Genomic DNA, 15129 nt, shown 5'->3' with positions numbered 1-15129 from the left:
TTATATTCTGTTTGGCAATAAACCCTCTAATCAAATAAATCTCAAAATAAACAATACCCAAATTTGTAACAAGTTAGATGGCAAATTCCTTGGCGTTCTCATCAACCACAAGCTGAATTTCCAGGGACACATTCTAAATATATCAAAAAAAGTTTCAAAAACTGTTGGCATTCTTTCTAAGATCAGATATTATGTACCCCGCCCTGCCCTGGTGACTCTATTACTCCCTCATCTATCCATATCTCAACTATGGTATTTGTGCTTGGGGTTCTACTACCCAAAATCATTTATGTCCTCTAATTACTCAACACAAAGCTGCTATTAGGACAATATCCAACTCTAGCCCCAGACATCACTCGGTACCCCTACTCAAATCTCTGAATATGTTAGATATTAAGTCATTGTACATTCTCTCATGTGTATTATACATATATAAAACGCTGAACTGTAATGCCAATCCTGACCTCAAAAGATTCATTGAAGGTTGTAACAGAACCCATGAGCACCACACCAGAAATAAATACAGTTTTGATATTCCTAGAGTACGACTTAACCAAACTAGAAATGCTCTTCAAATCAAGGGACCCAGAATGTGGAATGATCTTCCCAACCATGTTAAAGACAGTACCTCTCTTAACCAGTTTAAGTTAAAAACGAAGCACTACCTAATAAATTCCCTGTAACCTACCTTACCCCTCTGTTGTCAACCCATGTATGTCTTTTTTTTTTTTCAAAACAACGCTGTTTGAATGTAATTTTCTGTAATAATTTGTAATTGTATTTGTGCTGCTTTTTCAGCCATGTTCCCCCATCTTTTACCTCTATTTTTATTTGTTCTAAATACATTTTATTCTTTTTACCCATTAGTATTAAGCTTTAGTCATTAATGTTTTTCCTGCCCGAAACGCTTTGCGTAATAGTGGCTTTAGGCATTGTATGTACTAGCTCTATTTATTAATCCAACAAACTTTGTAAAATCTCTTTATGTATGAACCTTACCTAAATAAACATTTATTTATTTACTTATATATAGCGTCTGTATATAGTGAATAAAAGCAAAAACAGTATTGTGGGAGGAGAATGTGGGTGAGTCAGGTGACTTGAGGGAGGGAGGAAGTAGCAGCCAGTGGTGGGCTGCCACTGGCACTGCAGAAAACAAGTGGTAGAAATTGATATGGGTGTTTCATTAGCAGTGACAAAGAGAATACTTAAACAAATATCTAATGAAAATCTCACCGACCTAACAAATTCTCAAAGACCTGAAAGTTGTAGCATTAATATTATGATAGATATCATGAGGAGACATTCACATATGGGACTAATAGAACAAGAACCCGGCAATGTGATGTTATAGTGGCCAGAATACGCCTGGGATATAGACGTATCTGGCAGCTTTCTCAAAACCCAAATGTCGAGTACACAATGTGTCAACTTTGTGAAAGAGAAAACATGCACTCTCTTGAACATTATATTGTAGAATGTCCCATACTGACTGACTTTCGCCCTCCTGGGCTAAGGTATGCTGAACTCTGTAGTTACTATATGAGTACTGGAACACTTGATGATATATTGGACTTGTATCCAAGATTGATCATGTAATATCAATCATATAATGTATATATATGATGTAACTATATAACCTGAGCTTGTAAAAGCACCTTCATCACCTTCAGTGATTAAGTGCTTAATTGCACACTAGTTTCTTTATCAGCCACCTCACCCTGTCAGAGTAAATGAGACAAATGTATATGAATGCATGTGTGTGTGTGTGTATATATGTATGTATATGTGTGTGTGTGTATGTATATGTATGGGTATAAAGTATATATGGAAGCTGATCAGAATTACATTTCACCTTTGTGAATGTACATTAATGACACTATGTAAAAGACACATCTAACACTTTATGTAGGGCATACGTAAATCTGTGTATCTATGTATTTACGTATGTAGATTAGCTTAGCATTTTAAAAGCACCGAATCACCTTCTGTGGTTGAGTGTTCAATAAACCCTTGAACTATAGGTTTAACACTTCTCTAACCCTGTCCATGGAGGACAGAAGAAAATGTATATATGCTGGTTAGCATTGTAAATGTGTGGCCACGTCTGTGGTAGAAAATAATAATAAAAAAAAAAAAAAACTGGCACTGCCACTCAGCATGCCAACTTAGTGGATCGTTATGGTGAACACAAATGTAGATACTTATATATAACGTCTGTATATAGTGGATAAAATAAAAAACAGTATGGTGGGAGGAGAATGTGGGCGAGTGAGGTGTTGAGGGAGGGAGTGAGTGGCTGGCTGGGTTGTGGTGGTCACTCCTCGTTACTTTTTGACTCATAATAGCAACTTAGTGCTTCGTTAAGGTGAACAAAACATGCAGATACTTATATATAACCTGTGTATATAGTGTAATAACCGACAAAGTATTTGTTCACTATTTGATGAACATAACTGAATCAACAATATGCATACCATATTTCCCATGATCAATGAACACAAATTTACAGGTTAGGAAGAAAAAAGATTTTTTAAATTTCTTTTTCTATTCGCCTGTGGGTAAGTAAGTAAGTAATTATCAAAAGAAGGCATCAAACCGGGAAGGCTATGTAGCACCATCAAGTAATTATCAAATGAAGGTACCAAACCGGGAAGGCTATGTAGCACCATCAAATGCGCAGAATAATCAGAGGGCATTAAATATCACCAAGGATGCCAATACGAGAACAAAAACGCATAAGGCGAACGATATCAAAAGTATCCGAGTCACCAAGAATTCTATAGAGGGACAGGTGACCGCGAGGGGCAGTCGGAAAGCAAGACACACGCTCGTCCCGGAAGTCAGGACATTCGAGAAGGACATGCACGACCGTAAGAGGGACAATGCAACTAGGACAATAAGGAGCAGGGCAGCGCTCCATCAAGTGACCATGGGTTAAGCGAGTATGGCCAATACGCAACCTCGCCAGAGCTGTTTCCCATCGCCGGTTATGGTGGTAGGACGGCCACGAGGAAACACAACATTTAAGAGTACGTAGTTTTTTACCAGTAACAGACGACCAAGAAGCCTGCCAACGGGTAAGGATGGAGGAATGGATAACCGGGTAAAAGTCGGAATATGGAATACCCTTACGAGAGATGGGACAAGAGTGGACAGCTTCCTTGGCGGCAGCATCTGCACGCTCATTTAAAGACACACCAATATGGCTGGGAACCCAACAAAACTCAATCGACTTAAATTTACTGTGAACAAGAAACAGCCAATGCTGGATCTCGACAACTACTGGATGAACCGGATTAAAGGACCCGAGAGCCATGAGGGCACTACGAGAGTCAACAACAACTACAAAGGAAGACTGACAATGAGAAAGCAGGAGACGAAGAGCATAAAGAATAGCATAAAGCTCCGCTGTAAAGATGCTAGTCTCCAGAGGTAAGCGACACATGTAAGTGCGATCAGGAAAAACAACAGGGTAGCCAACACCGTCCGCAGACTTAGACCCATCGGTGAAGACAGAAACGGAGCGGGAGTGAGAAGAAAAGTGCTCAAGGAAAAGGCGTTTTAGAACCGTATGAGGGGTAAAAGCTTTAGTGATGCGGGTCAAGGATGTACAAAACTGCGGAAGGGGGACTCTCCACAGGGGCAAAGAAGGAACAACCCGAGGAGAAACATTAGAAACACGAACGGAAAGAGAATCCTGTAAGCGAGATAACCGGACAGAAAGAGGGAGGCGGTGAAGAGGAACAGGAACCGCAGGAGGGGTAAAAGTTAAAGCACGACAGAGGCGAGAGAAAGGATGTTGTAAGGACCGTGCAAGATAGCGAAGACAGTACCGATCACGGCGGTCCTGGAGAGATAGGAAGCCAGTGTCAGCATATAAGCTAAGGACGGGAGTCGAACGAAAGGCACCAGAACTGAGGCGCAACCCAGTTTGGTGCTAAGCATCAAGACGTATAAGAGTAGAAGGAGAAGCAGATGAGTAAGCAGGGCAACCATAATTGAGCTTAGACAGGACGAGAGAGGAATGTAAAGCAAGGAGAGTGCGCCTATCCGCTCCCCAAGAAGTATGGGACAATACCCGAAGGAGGGTTAGGGCCTTAGAGCACTCAACACGGAGGTAAGAGATATGGGGAGACCAAGACAAACGAGTATCAAGGAATAACCCCAAAAGCTTTGCGGAATCTTTGTACTCAAGGGGATGACCATAAAGTGACAAAAAGGGACGAAGAACGACCCGTTTCCGAGTAAAAGACACGGCACAAGTCTTAGAAGTAGAGAACTTGAAGCCAAATCGGAGGCCCAAGATGACACGGCATCAATAGCAAGTTGAAGCTGGCGCTGAAGGAGAGGCGAATCATCACCCTGACAGCAAAGGGTAAGATCATTGACATAGAGAGCGGAGAAGATACCTGAAGGATGAGAGGAAAGAAGACCATTGAGGGCAACGAGAAAAAAGAGTAGTGCTCAGAACACTACCCTGGGACACACCTTCGTATTGCTGAAAAGAGGCAGAGAGAGCGATACCAAGCCGCACCCGAAAGGAACGATGAGAGAGGAAGCTGCGGAGAAAGAGAGGGAGATGACCACGAAGGCCAAAAGAATGCAGCTGGGATAGAATATGATATCGCCAAGTGGTGTCGTAAGCCTTTTCCAGGTCAAAAAGGACGGCAACAACGGAGGTCCTCGCAGCAAAAGCAGTACGAATATAGACCTCCAAGTTCACCAGGACATCTGTCGTGCTGCGGCACTTGCGGAAACCAAATTGAGAAGGGGAGAGGAGGTGGTGGTGTTCCAGGAACCACATCAGACGAACGTTAACCATACGTTCAAAGAGTTTGCAGACACAACTTGCGAGGGCAATAGGGCAAAAGTCCTTAGGGGGAGTTCCCAGAGACCCTGGTTTGTGAACAGGGAGGACAACGGCATCGAGCCATTCCTCAGGGACTGACAACGACTCCCAGATTCGATTATACAGACTCAGTAAATACTGAGACGTGCACTGAGGGAGATGGTGAAGCATCTCATAATGAATACCATCGGAGCCCGCTGCCGTAGAACTGCAGAGGGCCAAGGCAGAATGAAGTTTAGAGAGAGAAAAGGGATCGTTATAGGAAAGTCGAAGACGAGTGCAGAAATCTAAAGGACAAGACACACGGACAGGTTTACGAAGAAGGAAAGATTGGGGAAGATGAAGACCAGAGCTAACAGAAGGAAAGTGGGAACCCAGTTCGGTAGCGACCTGCAACGGGTCCGCCACAAGAGTACCACGGAGGTGAAGGACTGGTGAAACATCGGGAACGAATTTACCCACTATCTTGCGGATACGCTTCCAGATCTGTGGCAGGGGAGTTTCGGACGAAATTGTGGATACATAAGATGCCTAACATTCACGTTTAGCTGTACGGATGGCCCTACGGGCCACCGCACTCGCTCTTCGAAACAAAAGAAAAGAATCGGCTGTCTGCCGACGGCGGTGCCTCTTCCAGGCTGCACGCTTACAGCGGACAGCCCGAGTACAGTCTGCATTCCACCAGGGAACGCACTTCCGCGGACCCCGAGAGGAAGAGCGGGGAATAGAGCGGAGGGCAGCGTCGAAGACAGTGTCATGAAAAAGGAGGAGAGCGCGAGGGAGAGGCAGAAGGGAGAGGTCAGAGAGAGCAGCACTGAGGGTAAATAGGTTCCAGTCCGCTTTAGCAAACTGCCACCTAGGGAAGGAGAGGGAAGGACGAAACGAGAAAAAGGAAATAAGGATGGGGAAATGGTCACTGCCATGGAGGTCATCAAGAACCTGCCACATAAAATCCAAGTAAAGAGAAGAAGAGCAAAGAGAAAGATCAAGACAGGAAAGGGTGCGAGTCCGAGAGTCCAAATGAGTGGGCTCACCAGAATTCAGAAGAGATAGGGAAGAAGAGAGGATAAACGGCTCAAGAAGGCGACCTCGGGTATTCGTCAGAACATCACCCCAAAGAGAATGATGACAATTGAAATCACCCAGCAGGAGCACAGGCTCCGGCAAGGAGTCCAGGAGGTGTTTCAGATCAGGAAGAGAAAGTGGGACACTCGGGGGGAGATAAATGGAATAAACTGTGTACCATTTCCCCACAAAGACACGAGCAGCAGAACAACGAAGAGGCGAAGGAAAAAGTAGGGGGACCAAGGGAACATCAGAGCGAATCATGAGAGCAGAAGAATTAGGAGCCCCAGCAACAGCTGTGGGGGGGGGGAGAGAAAGGAATAGCCACGAAAGTGACCAGGACGAGCACCAAGCATCGACTCCTGGAGACAGACACAAAGGGGCAAAAACCGCGAAATCAGAAGTTGTAGTTTGAGGAAATTGGCGTAATAACCTTGAACGTTCCATTGAAGAATGGACAACGACGAGAAAAGAAAGGACAACAACAGAGAACAAGGAAGAAACAAAGACGAAAGAGCAACACAGCACGTTAAAGAATATCAGGGTCGGGATCAGGGTCAGCAAAGTCAGGGTTAGGGGGCATGGGTAAACTGAGCAAAGACAGAGGAAAGGAAGCGGGAGAACAGACCAGTGGTGGGTGGGCTGGGCGGGGACCTCTGGGCGGGGTCCAGAGGAGGAGGAGGAAGAGGAGAAGACAACGGAGAGGAGCAGTCAAGGACAGCAGCAGGAAGAGGGGAGTAGAAAGAGGGGCGCGCACCTCAGCAAGGGCAGCAACCGAGAGGGAAGCGGGGGCCAAAGAAACCTCCATAGCAGGAACAGGGGGCGCAACCACCAAAATGGGAGGGGAAGGAGCGATAGAGGCAGAAATAGGGGCCGGGGAAGAAAGCGAAACCTACTTACCTGCCGGGGAGGAGGAAGGAGAGGAGCCAGGCTTACGCTTCTAACTTAAAGACACCAGTGTCCCAGCAACTATGTACTGGGCAACGGATTGTAGCGTCTCAACAGAAGCTGAACGAGAGCACACACGATGGCCGTTTGGAGAGTGATGGACATCAGCCCGCACTGACAGGCGGCGGGAAGAGTCAAGAAACGGAGGGGAAGGAGGAACGGAGGGAGACGAGGAAGAAGACACAGGAGACAAGACAGACCGGGTAGAAAGAAGGGGAACCCCAGACAGAGGACCAGGAGGTGGATCCTTCGGGACAGAACTCAAAGGAACAGAGGAGGGGGCAGTGGGCGTATCAGGGTCCAAGGCCCGGAAACAGTTGTGAGTTTGAGGAAGGTGGCAAGGACGAGGAGAGAAAGAGCGCAACACGCGAACATAAAGAGGTATTAGCATAAGGCGGGAGCCGGCGAACCTGGCGCCTCGCCTCAGTTAAAGATAAACGCTTCCGGTGCTTCAAGTTGAGGACGGCTGCCTCAAGCTTGTAATGGACACACGCACGGGAGAAGGTAGGATGGACCTCACCACAGTTGAGGCAACGAGCCCGGGAAGAAGTACACTCCAACTTAGAGTAACCCTCGCCACCACACAAAGGACAGAGAGAGACAGTCACAGAGAAGCGGAGGGCACCATGCCCAAACCTCCAGCACTTGTTGCAGAGCCGAGGAGAAGGAATGTACTCCTGGACAGAGCACCTGGCACCAGCAAGAATGACAGAGGGTGGAAGAGTCCGACCATCAAAGGTAATCTTCACAACCCGAAGGAGATGACGGCGACTACCACGAGGGGGACGAGTAAACGTGTCCACCTGGAGAATAGAATGGCCCTGGGCAGCAAGGATATGTCGAATATCGTCGTGGCAGTCTCGCAGATCCCGAACACCGGTCGCAACATGGGGCGGGAGGAGAATAGTGACAACACTGGCGTTCAACTGAGCATTCTTTAAGACCCGAACAGGGGTCTCGCCAAGGCAGGATAAGGCAGCCAAGCGGGAAGCTGCATCCTGAGAAGGAGCAGCAACGACACGTGTACCGAGACGAGTGGGGTTGAAGGTAACAGAGGCATCCACGGAATCAATGAGATGTCGATGGAGGAAGGAATCGTCAGGAGGCGCAGAAGCAGGAGGGAGATCAAAATATTTGGCCCACGAAGTGGGACCAAACAAGGCTTGATAGGTATCAGAACGGGAAGGAATCGAGCGAGGGCGGCCGTGACGAGGACGGCGTTGAGAACCCCCAGAGAGGGGCTAAAAGGCGCAGTAGTTACAACGAGAGATGGAGCGGCGGCAGGGGACGAGGTAGTCACCACTGGGGCCTTGGGGCTCGACCCAACCACAGAGGAGGGAGGGGAGCCGAGGGGAGGAGTCAGAGAGGCCAAAGGAGGAGCAAGGTCGGGGCCCAATGCAGCGGAGGCTACAGAGCCCGGTCTTCCAAAACAGACCGACTCGGGGGCTTGGTCGCCCACCTCACGAGCCTGAGAAGGTAAAGGAGAAACTGTAGAAACAGTATACATCATCGCTACGAGAAAAACATTCATTCACGAATGTGCCCCCACACCCACCATGGAGCCACAATTAGAGGCAGGACACCCAACAAGAAGCTATCGCCGATCATGCCGGGGCCTCCTAGGGATGCGTCGTGAGTATACGCCCCACAAACGCCACCTTAAGAACCGACAGTCCGTCGAGATCGGGTTCAGTGACGAAAGGGGGATTGACAATAAAAGGTTCCCCTCGCTCTCGATGTTGGGTACTACAGTTCTATGGGTGCAAGAGTATGCCTCCTCAAGCGCCCGGGGGTCAAAATAGAGGAAGTCCATAGGAATAACCAAAACAAGCAAAAGGTCAGCAGGAAACGGCAAGCAGATAGGAGAAGAGGGGGGAGAAAAACGAAGCAGAAGGAAAAGGAAAAGTAGCTCAGCACAATTGGAGAGGACGGCAGCAGGAGCACAAGGCCACAAAAGAACAGAGGACTGTCCCAAGGAGCATCACACTCCGGCAGCCGCCCACTAAGCCCCCCTCACGGCATCAACAAGCCGAGCGGGGAGGGGGATGCCTGTGGGTGTCAAATGGTATATAGCCATGCGCCATTTAAGGGTTAATGTCCCGGTCTAATATAACATACATTAGCCAGATAAGCTCCAGGGAGCCTCCGTGGCTCACCCAGAAAATGGCGTTTCATTACATTCAACGCTGTTTTTTTTTTTTAAATAAATGCGTGTGCGATGGGTGGCAACCAGTACTGATAATAATGATAACACCTCCTATTTACTGGCAATCAGGGATAAAGAGATGCGAACACCTGTCCAACTCACAAAGAATAATAGTAGTAGTAGTAAGGAGGGTCTACAAAATATGTAGCTGGTGCCACCTGGAGGGTCAGATTTCACACATAATAATGAGTTATTATGTTATTATGCTGTATATTATTATATATCATATAACTACATTACCCAATGGCAATATTTCTTATGTCCCTTTGTTAGAAAAGTTGACAATTTTTTCTTATTATTTTTCTCTTTTGTTTCTATGTAGATTTTGTTGTGACTTCTACATCTTGGAGAATGTATATCCAGCACTAAGCATGTGAAGTTGGAGCAAAATTGGTTCACATGTTAATCAGCCACAGGTGGCAGAAGTTGTGACTTTTATTTTTTTGGTCAATTTATTTACAGATGTCAAACTTTATTCTCTTTGTCTATTTAGGTTGTATTGATGAATGAGGACTAGATGAGGGCCTTATCACTTATATATGGGCAATAAAGTTACTGCAATATATATGTTTGTTACTGATCAACCAGGCTGTGACTCATACGTCAGGCTGCGAGCAGCTGCGTCCAACAGCCTGGTTGACCAGTCCAGCAACGAGGAGGCCTGGTCGAGGACCGGGCCGCGGGAATGCTAAGCCCTGAAACCATCTCGAGATAACCTCAAAGTTAACCCTAATGTATCCCTATATTTTATTTTTTTTTTTTTGGTTATATTTTCTTGACTTCATTTCAACACATATTGACCTATAACTTTCACATATTAGAGTACGAATGCCAAGCAATGTTTATTAAAACATACAAGAAAATTCATTAATGACTACCACCATATTCATTGTTGATAACTTCATCTTCAGTTATCTCTAAAACATGAATTTCAACTTTGAGACCTATTAAAAAATTAAGTTTCTGACCAATTCTCACCATTTTTACATATGTGCAAAGGTCTTAGTTCTAAGGTTTCCTAGTTGTCGTTTAGTCATAAAGTCATAATGTTTGTAGATATACATTTTTTGCATCTAAATTTTGCACATATTTGGATAGCCACATTAAGAAAATGTTTAGCAGTAAACTATACTCTCAAACAATATTTTTAAACTAGGAACATGAACTTTATATGCCATTCTGAGACCATAATGAATTAATAACAATTGGTTACATTTTAATATTTTTATCACTAATATGAAATTGTGAATTTTTCTTGGCTTGTCTTTTTTTTTTTTTTTTTACCTTTTTTCTGTTCAAAGTATGATGTTGATCCATTGTGAAAAGTTGGAGCATTTACCATGAAGATATTACTAGAAAAAAATTGAGTGTGTGTTTGAGGAAGTTTTGGTGCACTGTCACCGAGTCCCTTAACCAAAGATAAAACAAGAGGGACTTACCCGGGAAGCGGTCCCCACTCATTCCTCAACTTGAAGTTGAGACAACTGGCTGCAACCATCGCTCCAATGCAACACACTCCCGACTAGGACCAGAAACATTGACTAGGTACCGAGCGGCCAAGAACCTGTTCGACCTCTAAAAACCCCGTGCCCGAATGTCAGCCCAAGACATATTACCAAAGACGGCAGCCAAGGCAGCAAATTTACAAACGTCATTGGCACAAGGATAGACCACAGGCTGGCTGACCGAAGAACCCTGCAGACGACCTGGGCGACCCTAACCCTGGAACAGGGAAGAAAGGGAAACCAGGTCAACCCAAAGTGCATCCCCGGCTACTGAGGTAGTGGCGCGCAGTTAACTCCGAAGAGCCGCAACTAGACACAAAACATAATGCGTCCCCGGGCGAACCAACCAAGCATCAACAGCCCAAAGACCCCTCAGAAAAGCAGCAGTCTCATTCTTCGCCAGAAAAGGAGGAGACAGCTGCAAATGAACAACCCTACCACCAGGACCAAAAGAGCAGAAACCTCTGTGCTGGAGGAGAGGATGAAGCTCCCCAACCTGATCCACAGAGGCCAATGCCAACAAGAAAAGAGCCTTCAAAAAACCAGCGTTGAATGTAATGAAACGCCATTGTCTGGGTGAGCCCCAGAGGCTTCCTAGAGCTTATCGGGCTAATGTATGTTATGTTAGACCGAGACATTAGCTATGGAGTTCAGACCTACCAGGGACCAGCGCCAGAACCTGGCCCCTTCAGAGAGGTTTCAGGGAGCAATGGCCCTGGAAAACCCCATATGGTTGGGGGTTTCCTTATCTGCCATCGACTGGGGTTAGGCACCTAGAACGGTAGGCGTAACAAAACAAACCCCACATGGTAAGAAACTACAACAAAAACTGAACAGAGAGGTAGAAAACTCCCTACAATCCCAAGGAAAACAATCAAACAATCAATTTACTGCCGCGCCGGTCATCTGCGCAGCCCTCCCCTCCCCAGGAGGGGGAGGGGGGGGGCCCGGACCTCACCACGCCGGCTGCTTTCAGTTCGGAAACTAGGCTTCAACCAACGCGAAAAATCCCGCCGACCGGATGGGAGGGAGGGTAGCCAGGGAGCCTCCGGGGCTCACCCAGAAAATGGCGTTTCATTACATTCAACGCTGGTTTTCTGTGGGGAGGCCCTACGGCTCCCTGGAGCTACATACCCAAAGAGAAGGAAAAAAGGGGACTTACCCGGGAGGCAGCGGCCACAAACTCCTCAATGCAAAGTCGAGACAACTGGCTGCAACCTGCGACCCAAAGCAACACAAGAATGCCGAGGAGCAGGGACGTTCACCAAATAACGGGTGGCCAGGACCCTGTTCGACTTCCAAAATCCATGCGCCCGAATATGTGCCCAAGACATACAGTGGTACCTCGGAATACGAGTGTCCCTGTATACGAGTTTTTCGGAATACGAGCAGGATTTCCTCGGAAAATGTGTCTCGGAAGGCGAGTTTGTTGATACGCGTACAGGCCGACCTAGCGCGTGGTGGTACGGCGATCGTTGCCTCTCACTCCTCAGTTTACCAGTGTCTCGCGCCCAGTGACTATCCCACATCAATTCTTCACCCGGATTTTCAGTGTTTTGTTGGATTTTTGGTCATTTAACCATAAAAGTTGTTATTATATATCTCGCCATGGGTCCCAAGAAAGCGAGTGGTAAGGTTTAACCCAAGAAAATAATGCGGCATTTTGGGCGATTGAGTGGCAACACTGAAAAGTGTATACTCTTTTCAATGTCCTGACATTAATTTTCGATTTACTTATTTCATTTTTGTACCAATGTGTTCACAATGGAATGTTCTATAAGAACATAAGTATAAAATGTCACACAAGGATGCGTTAGACCGGCACCAAATAAAAAACTACGTCGATTACACTTGTCGTGTCAACAATACAATGGTCTTACCTCGATGGTGCAATGCTCTGCCGTTCTCCCAAATAGGCTATGCGGCTGTTAGAGAAAACGGAAATTTCATGGCGGACATTTTCAAACTATCCCAAAGTCGATCGTATAACAAATAGAGTTTATAGAAATATTTTTTCTCGTGACTCGTGAGCGAGTCCGCTGTGCGACCTCAACACAAAAAGTGGTAATGCTCTTGAGCGCCGTGATAACGCTAAAGTGATAAGAAAATGTGTGAAGTATGGGAAGAATTGCATAGTTTTGTTGAAAAAACTCACCCAGATAAAGCTGTAGCAGGCTGTTGCGTTGACCTTTTAAATGACAATGTGATGTCTTACTACAGACAAGTGTTAAAATGTAGGGAAAAATAAGTGTCTTTAGACAGATTCTTAGTAAGACAAGCAAGTCTTAGTGGTTATCTTGAGATGATTTCGGGGCTTTTTTAGTGTCCCCGCGGCCCGGTCCTCGACCAGGCCTCCACCCCCAGGAAGCAGCCCGTGACAGCTGACTAACACCCAGGTACCTATTTTACTGCTAGGTAACAGGGGCATAGGGTGAAAGAAACTCTGCCCATTGTTTCTCTCCGGCGCCTGGGATCGAACCCAGGACCACAGGATCACAAGTCCCGCGTGCTGTCCGCTCGCCCGACCGGCTCCCTGGTATGCAGGCAAAACGTACCAGAGTGTGCACACCAGTGAAGTCCTCACTGCCTGATGTTATAATGGAAGGGGACTTCCCTTCCAAACAGTAACACCTCTCCTCCCTCCCTCATCACCATCTTCCATACGCCAATAACAAGGTAAGTAATAACTTGAACATAGTTTTGTAGGTTTATTTAGATGAAATAAGGTATAAAATTTAGTTTGAAGTGGGGTTTTTGGGGTAGTCAGGAACGGATTAATTCATTTCCCATTATTTCTTATGGGGAAATTAGCTTCGGAATACGAGTTTTCGGAATACGAGCTGTCTCCAGGAACGGATTAAACTTTTAAACCGAGGTACCACTGTATTACCAAACACGGCAGCCACAGCCGCAAACTTCCTATCGTCATGGGTGCGAGGATAGACCGCAGGCTGGCTAGACTTAATAACCCTGCGGACAACCTGGGAGACCCGAGCCCTGGAACAGGGAACGAGGGAAACCGGATCAACCCAAAGCGCATCCCCAGCCACCCCGGCTGAAGCGCGCAGGTAACGGCGAAGTGCTGCAACTGGACACAACACATGATGCACCCCCAGCCGAACCAACCAAGCATCAATGACCCACGGACCCTCCGGAAAGCAGCCATCTTGTTCTTTGCCAGAAAAGATGGAGAAGGCTGCAAACGGACAAACCTACCCCCAGGACCAAAAGAGCAGAAACCCGTGCAGGAGGAGAGCATGAAGCTCCCCTACCCGACCCCCAGAGACCAATGCCAACAAAAACAAAGCCTTGGAAAAACAATCAGGAACCGAAGGGGCCACCACAAACCGAGGAGAGGAAAGATAGGAGAGCACCCTGTCCAAGGACCAGGACGGCTCAGGAGGCGCATGAGCAGGCCGGAGGTGAAACATAGCACGGGAAAGCTTACGAAACGGGGCGGATGTGACGTCCACCCCGAAAGCTAGCTTGAGCGGCTCCGCCAGCGCCGCACGATACGAGACGACAGTATTAGGCATCAAATGACGGTCCTGAAAAAGCCAAGAAAGGACAAAACAACCCGATCCGAAAGAAAAGACAGCCTACGAAGAGCCAGAAAATGGCGAAAAGAACGCCAGGAAACTTCATACTGTCGCCGAGACGAAGCTCTCAGGTGGGACACCATCAACGAAGCCACCTGATCACCATAGAAATGGTGACACACCCGCGTCAAAAAGACCAGACGCGAAGAGCAGAGGAGAAGGTCGAACCAGCCCCGTACCAGATCGAACCGACCTGCTGAAAGAGGCGGAGCCACGGGAAACGTCCCGCGTCGGGTACCGAGCCAAAAGCACTGGAAACCAAGGCTGGGCCAGCCAAAAGGGCCATGAGGACTATTCTCCCTGGGAATGTCTCCAACCGAACCAAAACCCGAAGCAACAGCTGGACCGGAGGAAAGAGGTACAGGTAACCCCACCTCGACCAGTCCTGCCGAAAGGCATCCACCGCGAATGCTTCGCAGTCAGGGAAGGGCGTCACATATATTGGGAGATGCCGAGACCACGCCGACGCGAAGAGGTCCACATCTGGGAGACCGTACGTCTGGCAGATCCAACGAAACAAGTCGTCGTCGACTGTCCACTCCGTGGACAGGGGAAGGAAGCGAGACAGACCGTCCGCCAGAACGTTGAACACTTCCCGGACGTGAACCGCACGGAGAGCCAAACCCCGAGAATCCAGCAGACTAACCACTCGAAGGGACCAACCCCAAAGAGCCAAGTACCGAAGAGAACCCCCATGGTTCAGGCATTGAACCACTGGAGAACAGTCCGAATAGAAGCGAATGGTCGATCCTAGAGCGATCCGAATCCTCTGAAACGCGAACCAGACAGCCGCGAACTACCGAACCGTGTTGTGAGCCCGATGGAAGGACAGACCCCACCATCCCTGGCCTGCCTGGTGAGCACTGGTCACAAAGCCCCAGCCGAGAGACGACGTGTCCGTGAACACATCGAGCGAGGGCTCGGGAAGGTGCCAAGGCACCGAACCCCGAAAAT

This window comes from Procambarus clarkii, chromosome 24, assembly GCF_040958095.1.
Source record: "Procambarus clarkii isolate CNS0578487 chromosome 24, FALCON_Pclarkii_2.0, whole genome shotgun sequence".
Lineage (NCBI taxonomy): Eukaryota > Metazoa > Arthropoda > Malacostraca > Decapoda > Cambaridae > Procambarus > Procambarus clarkii.
This window is presented reverse-complemented; position numbering follows the sequence as displayed.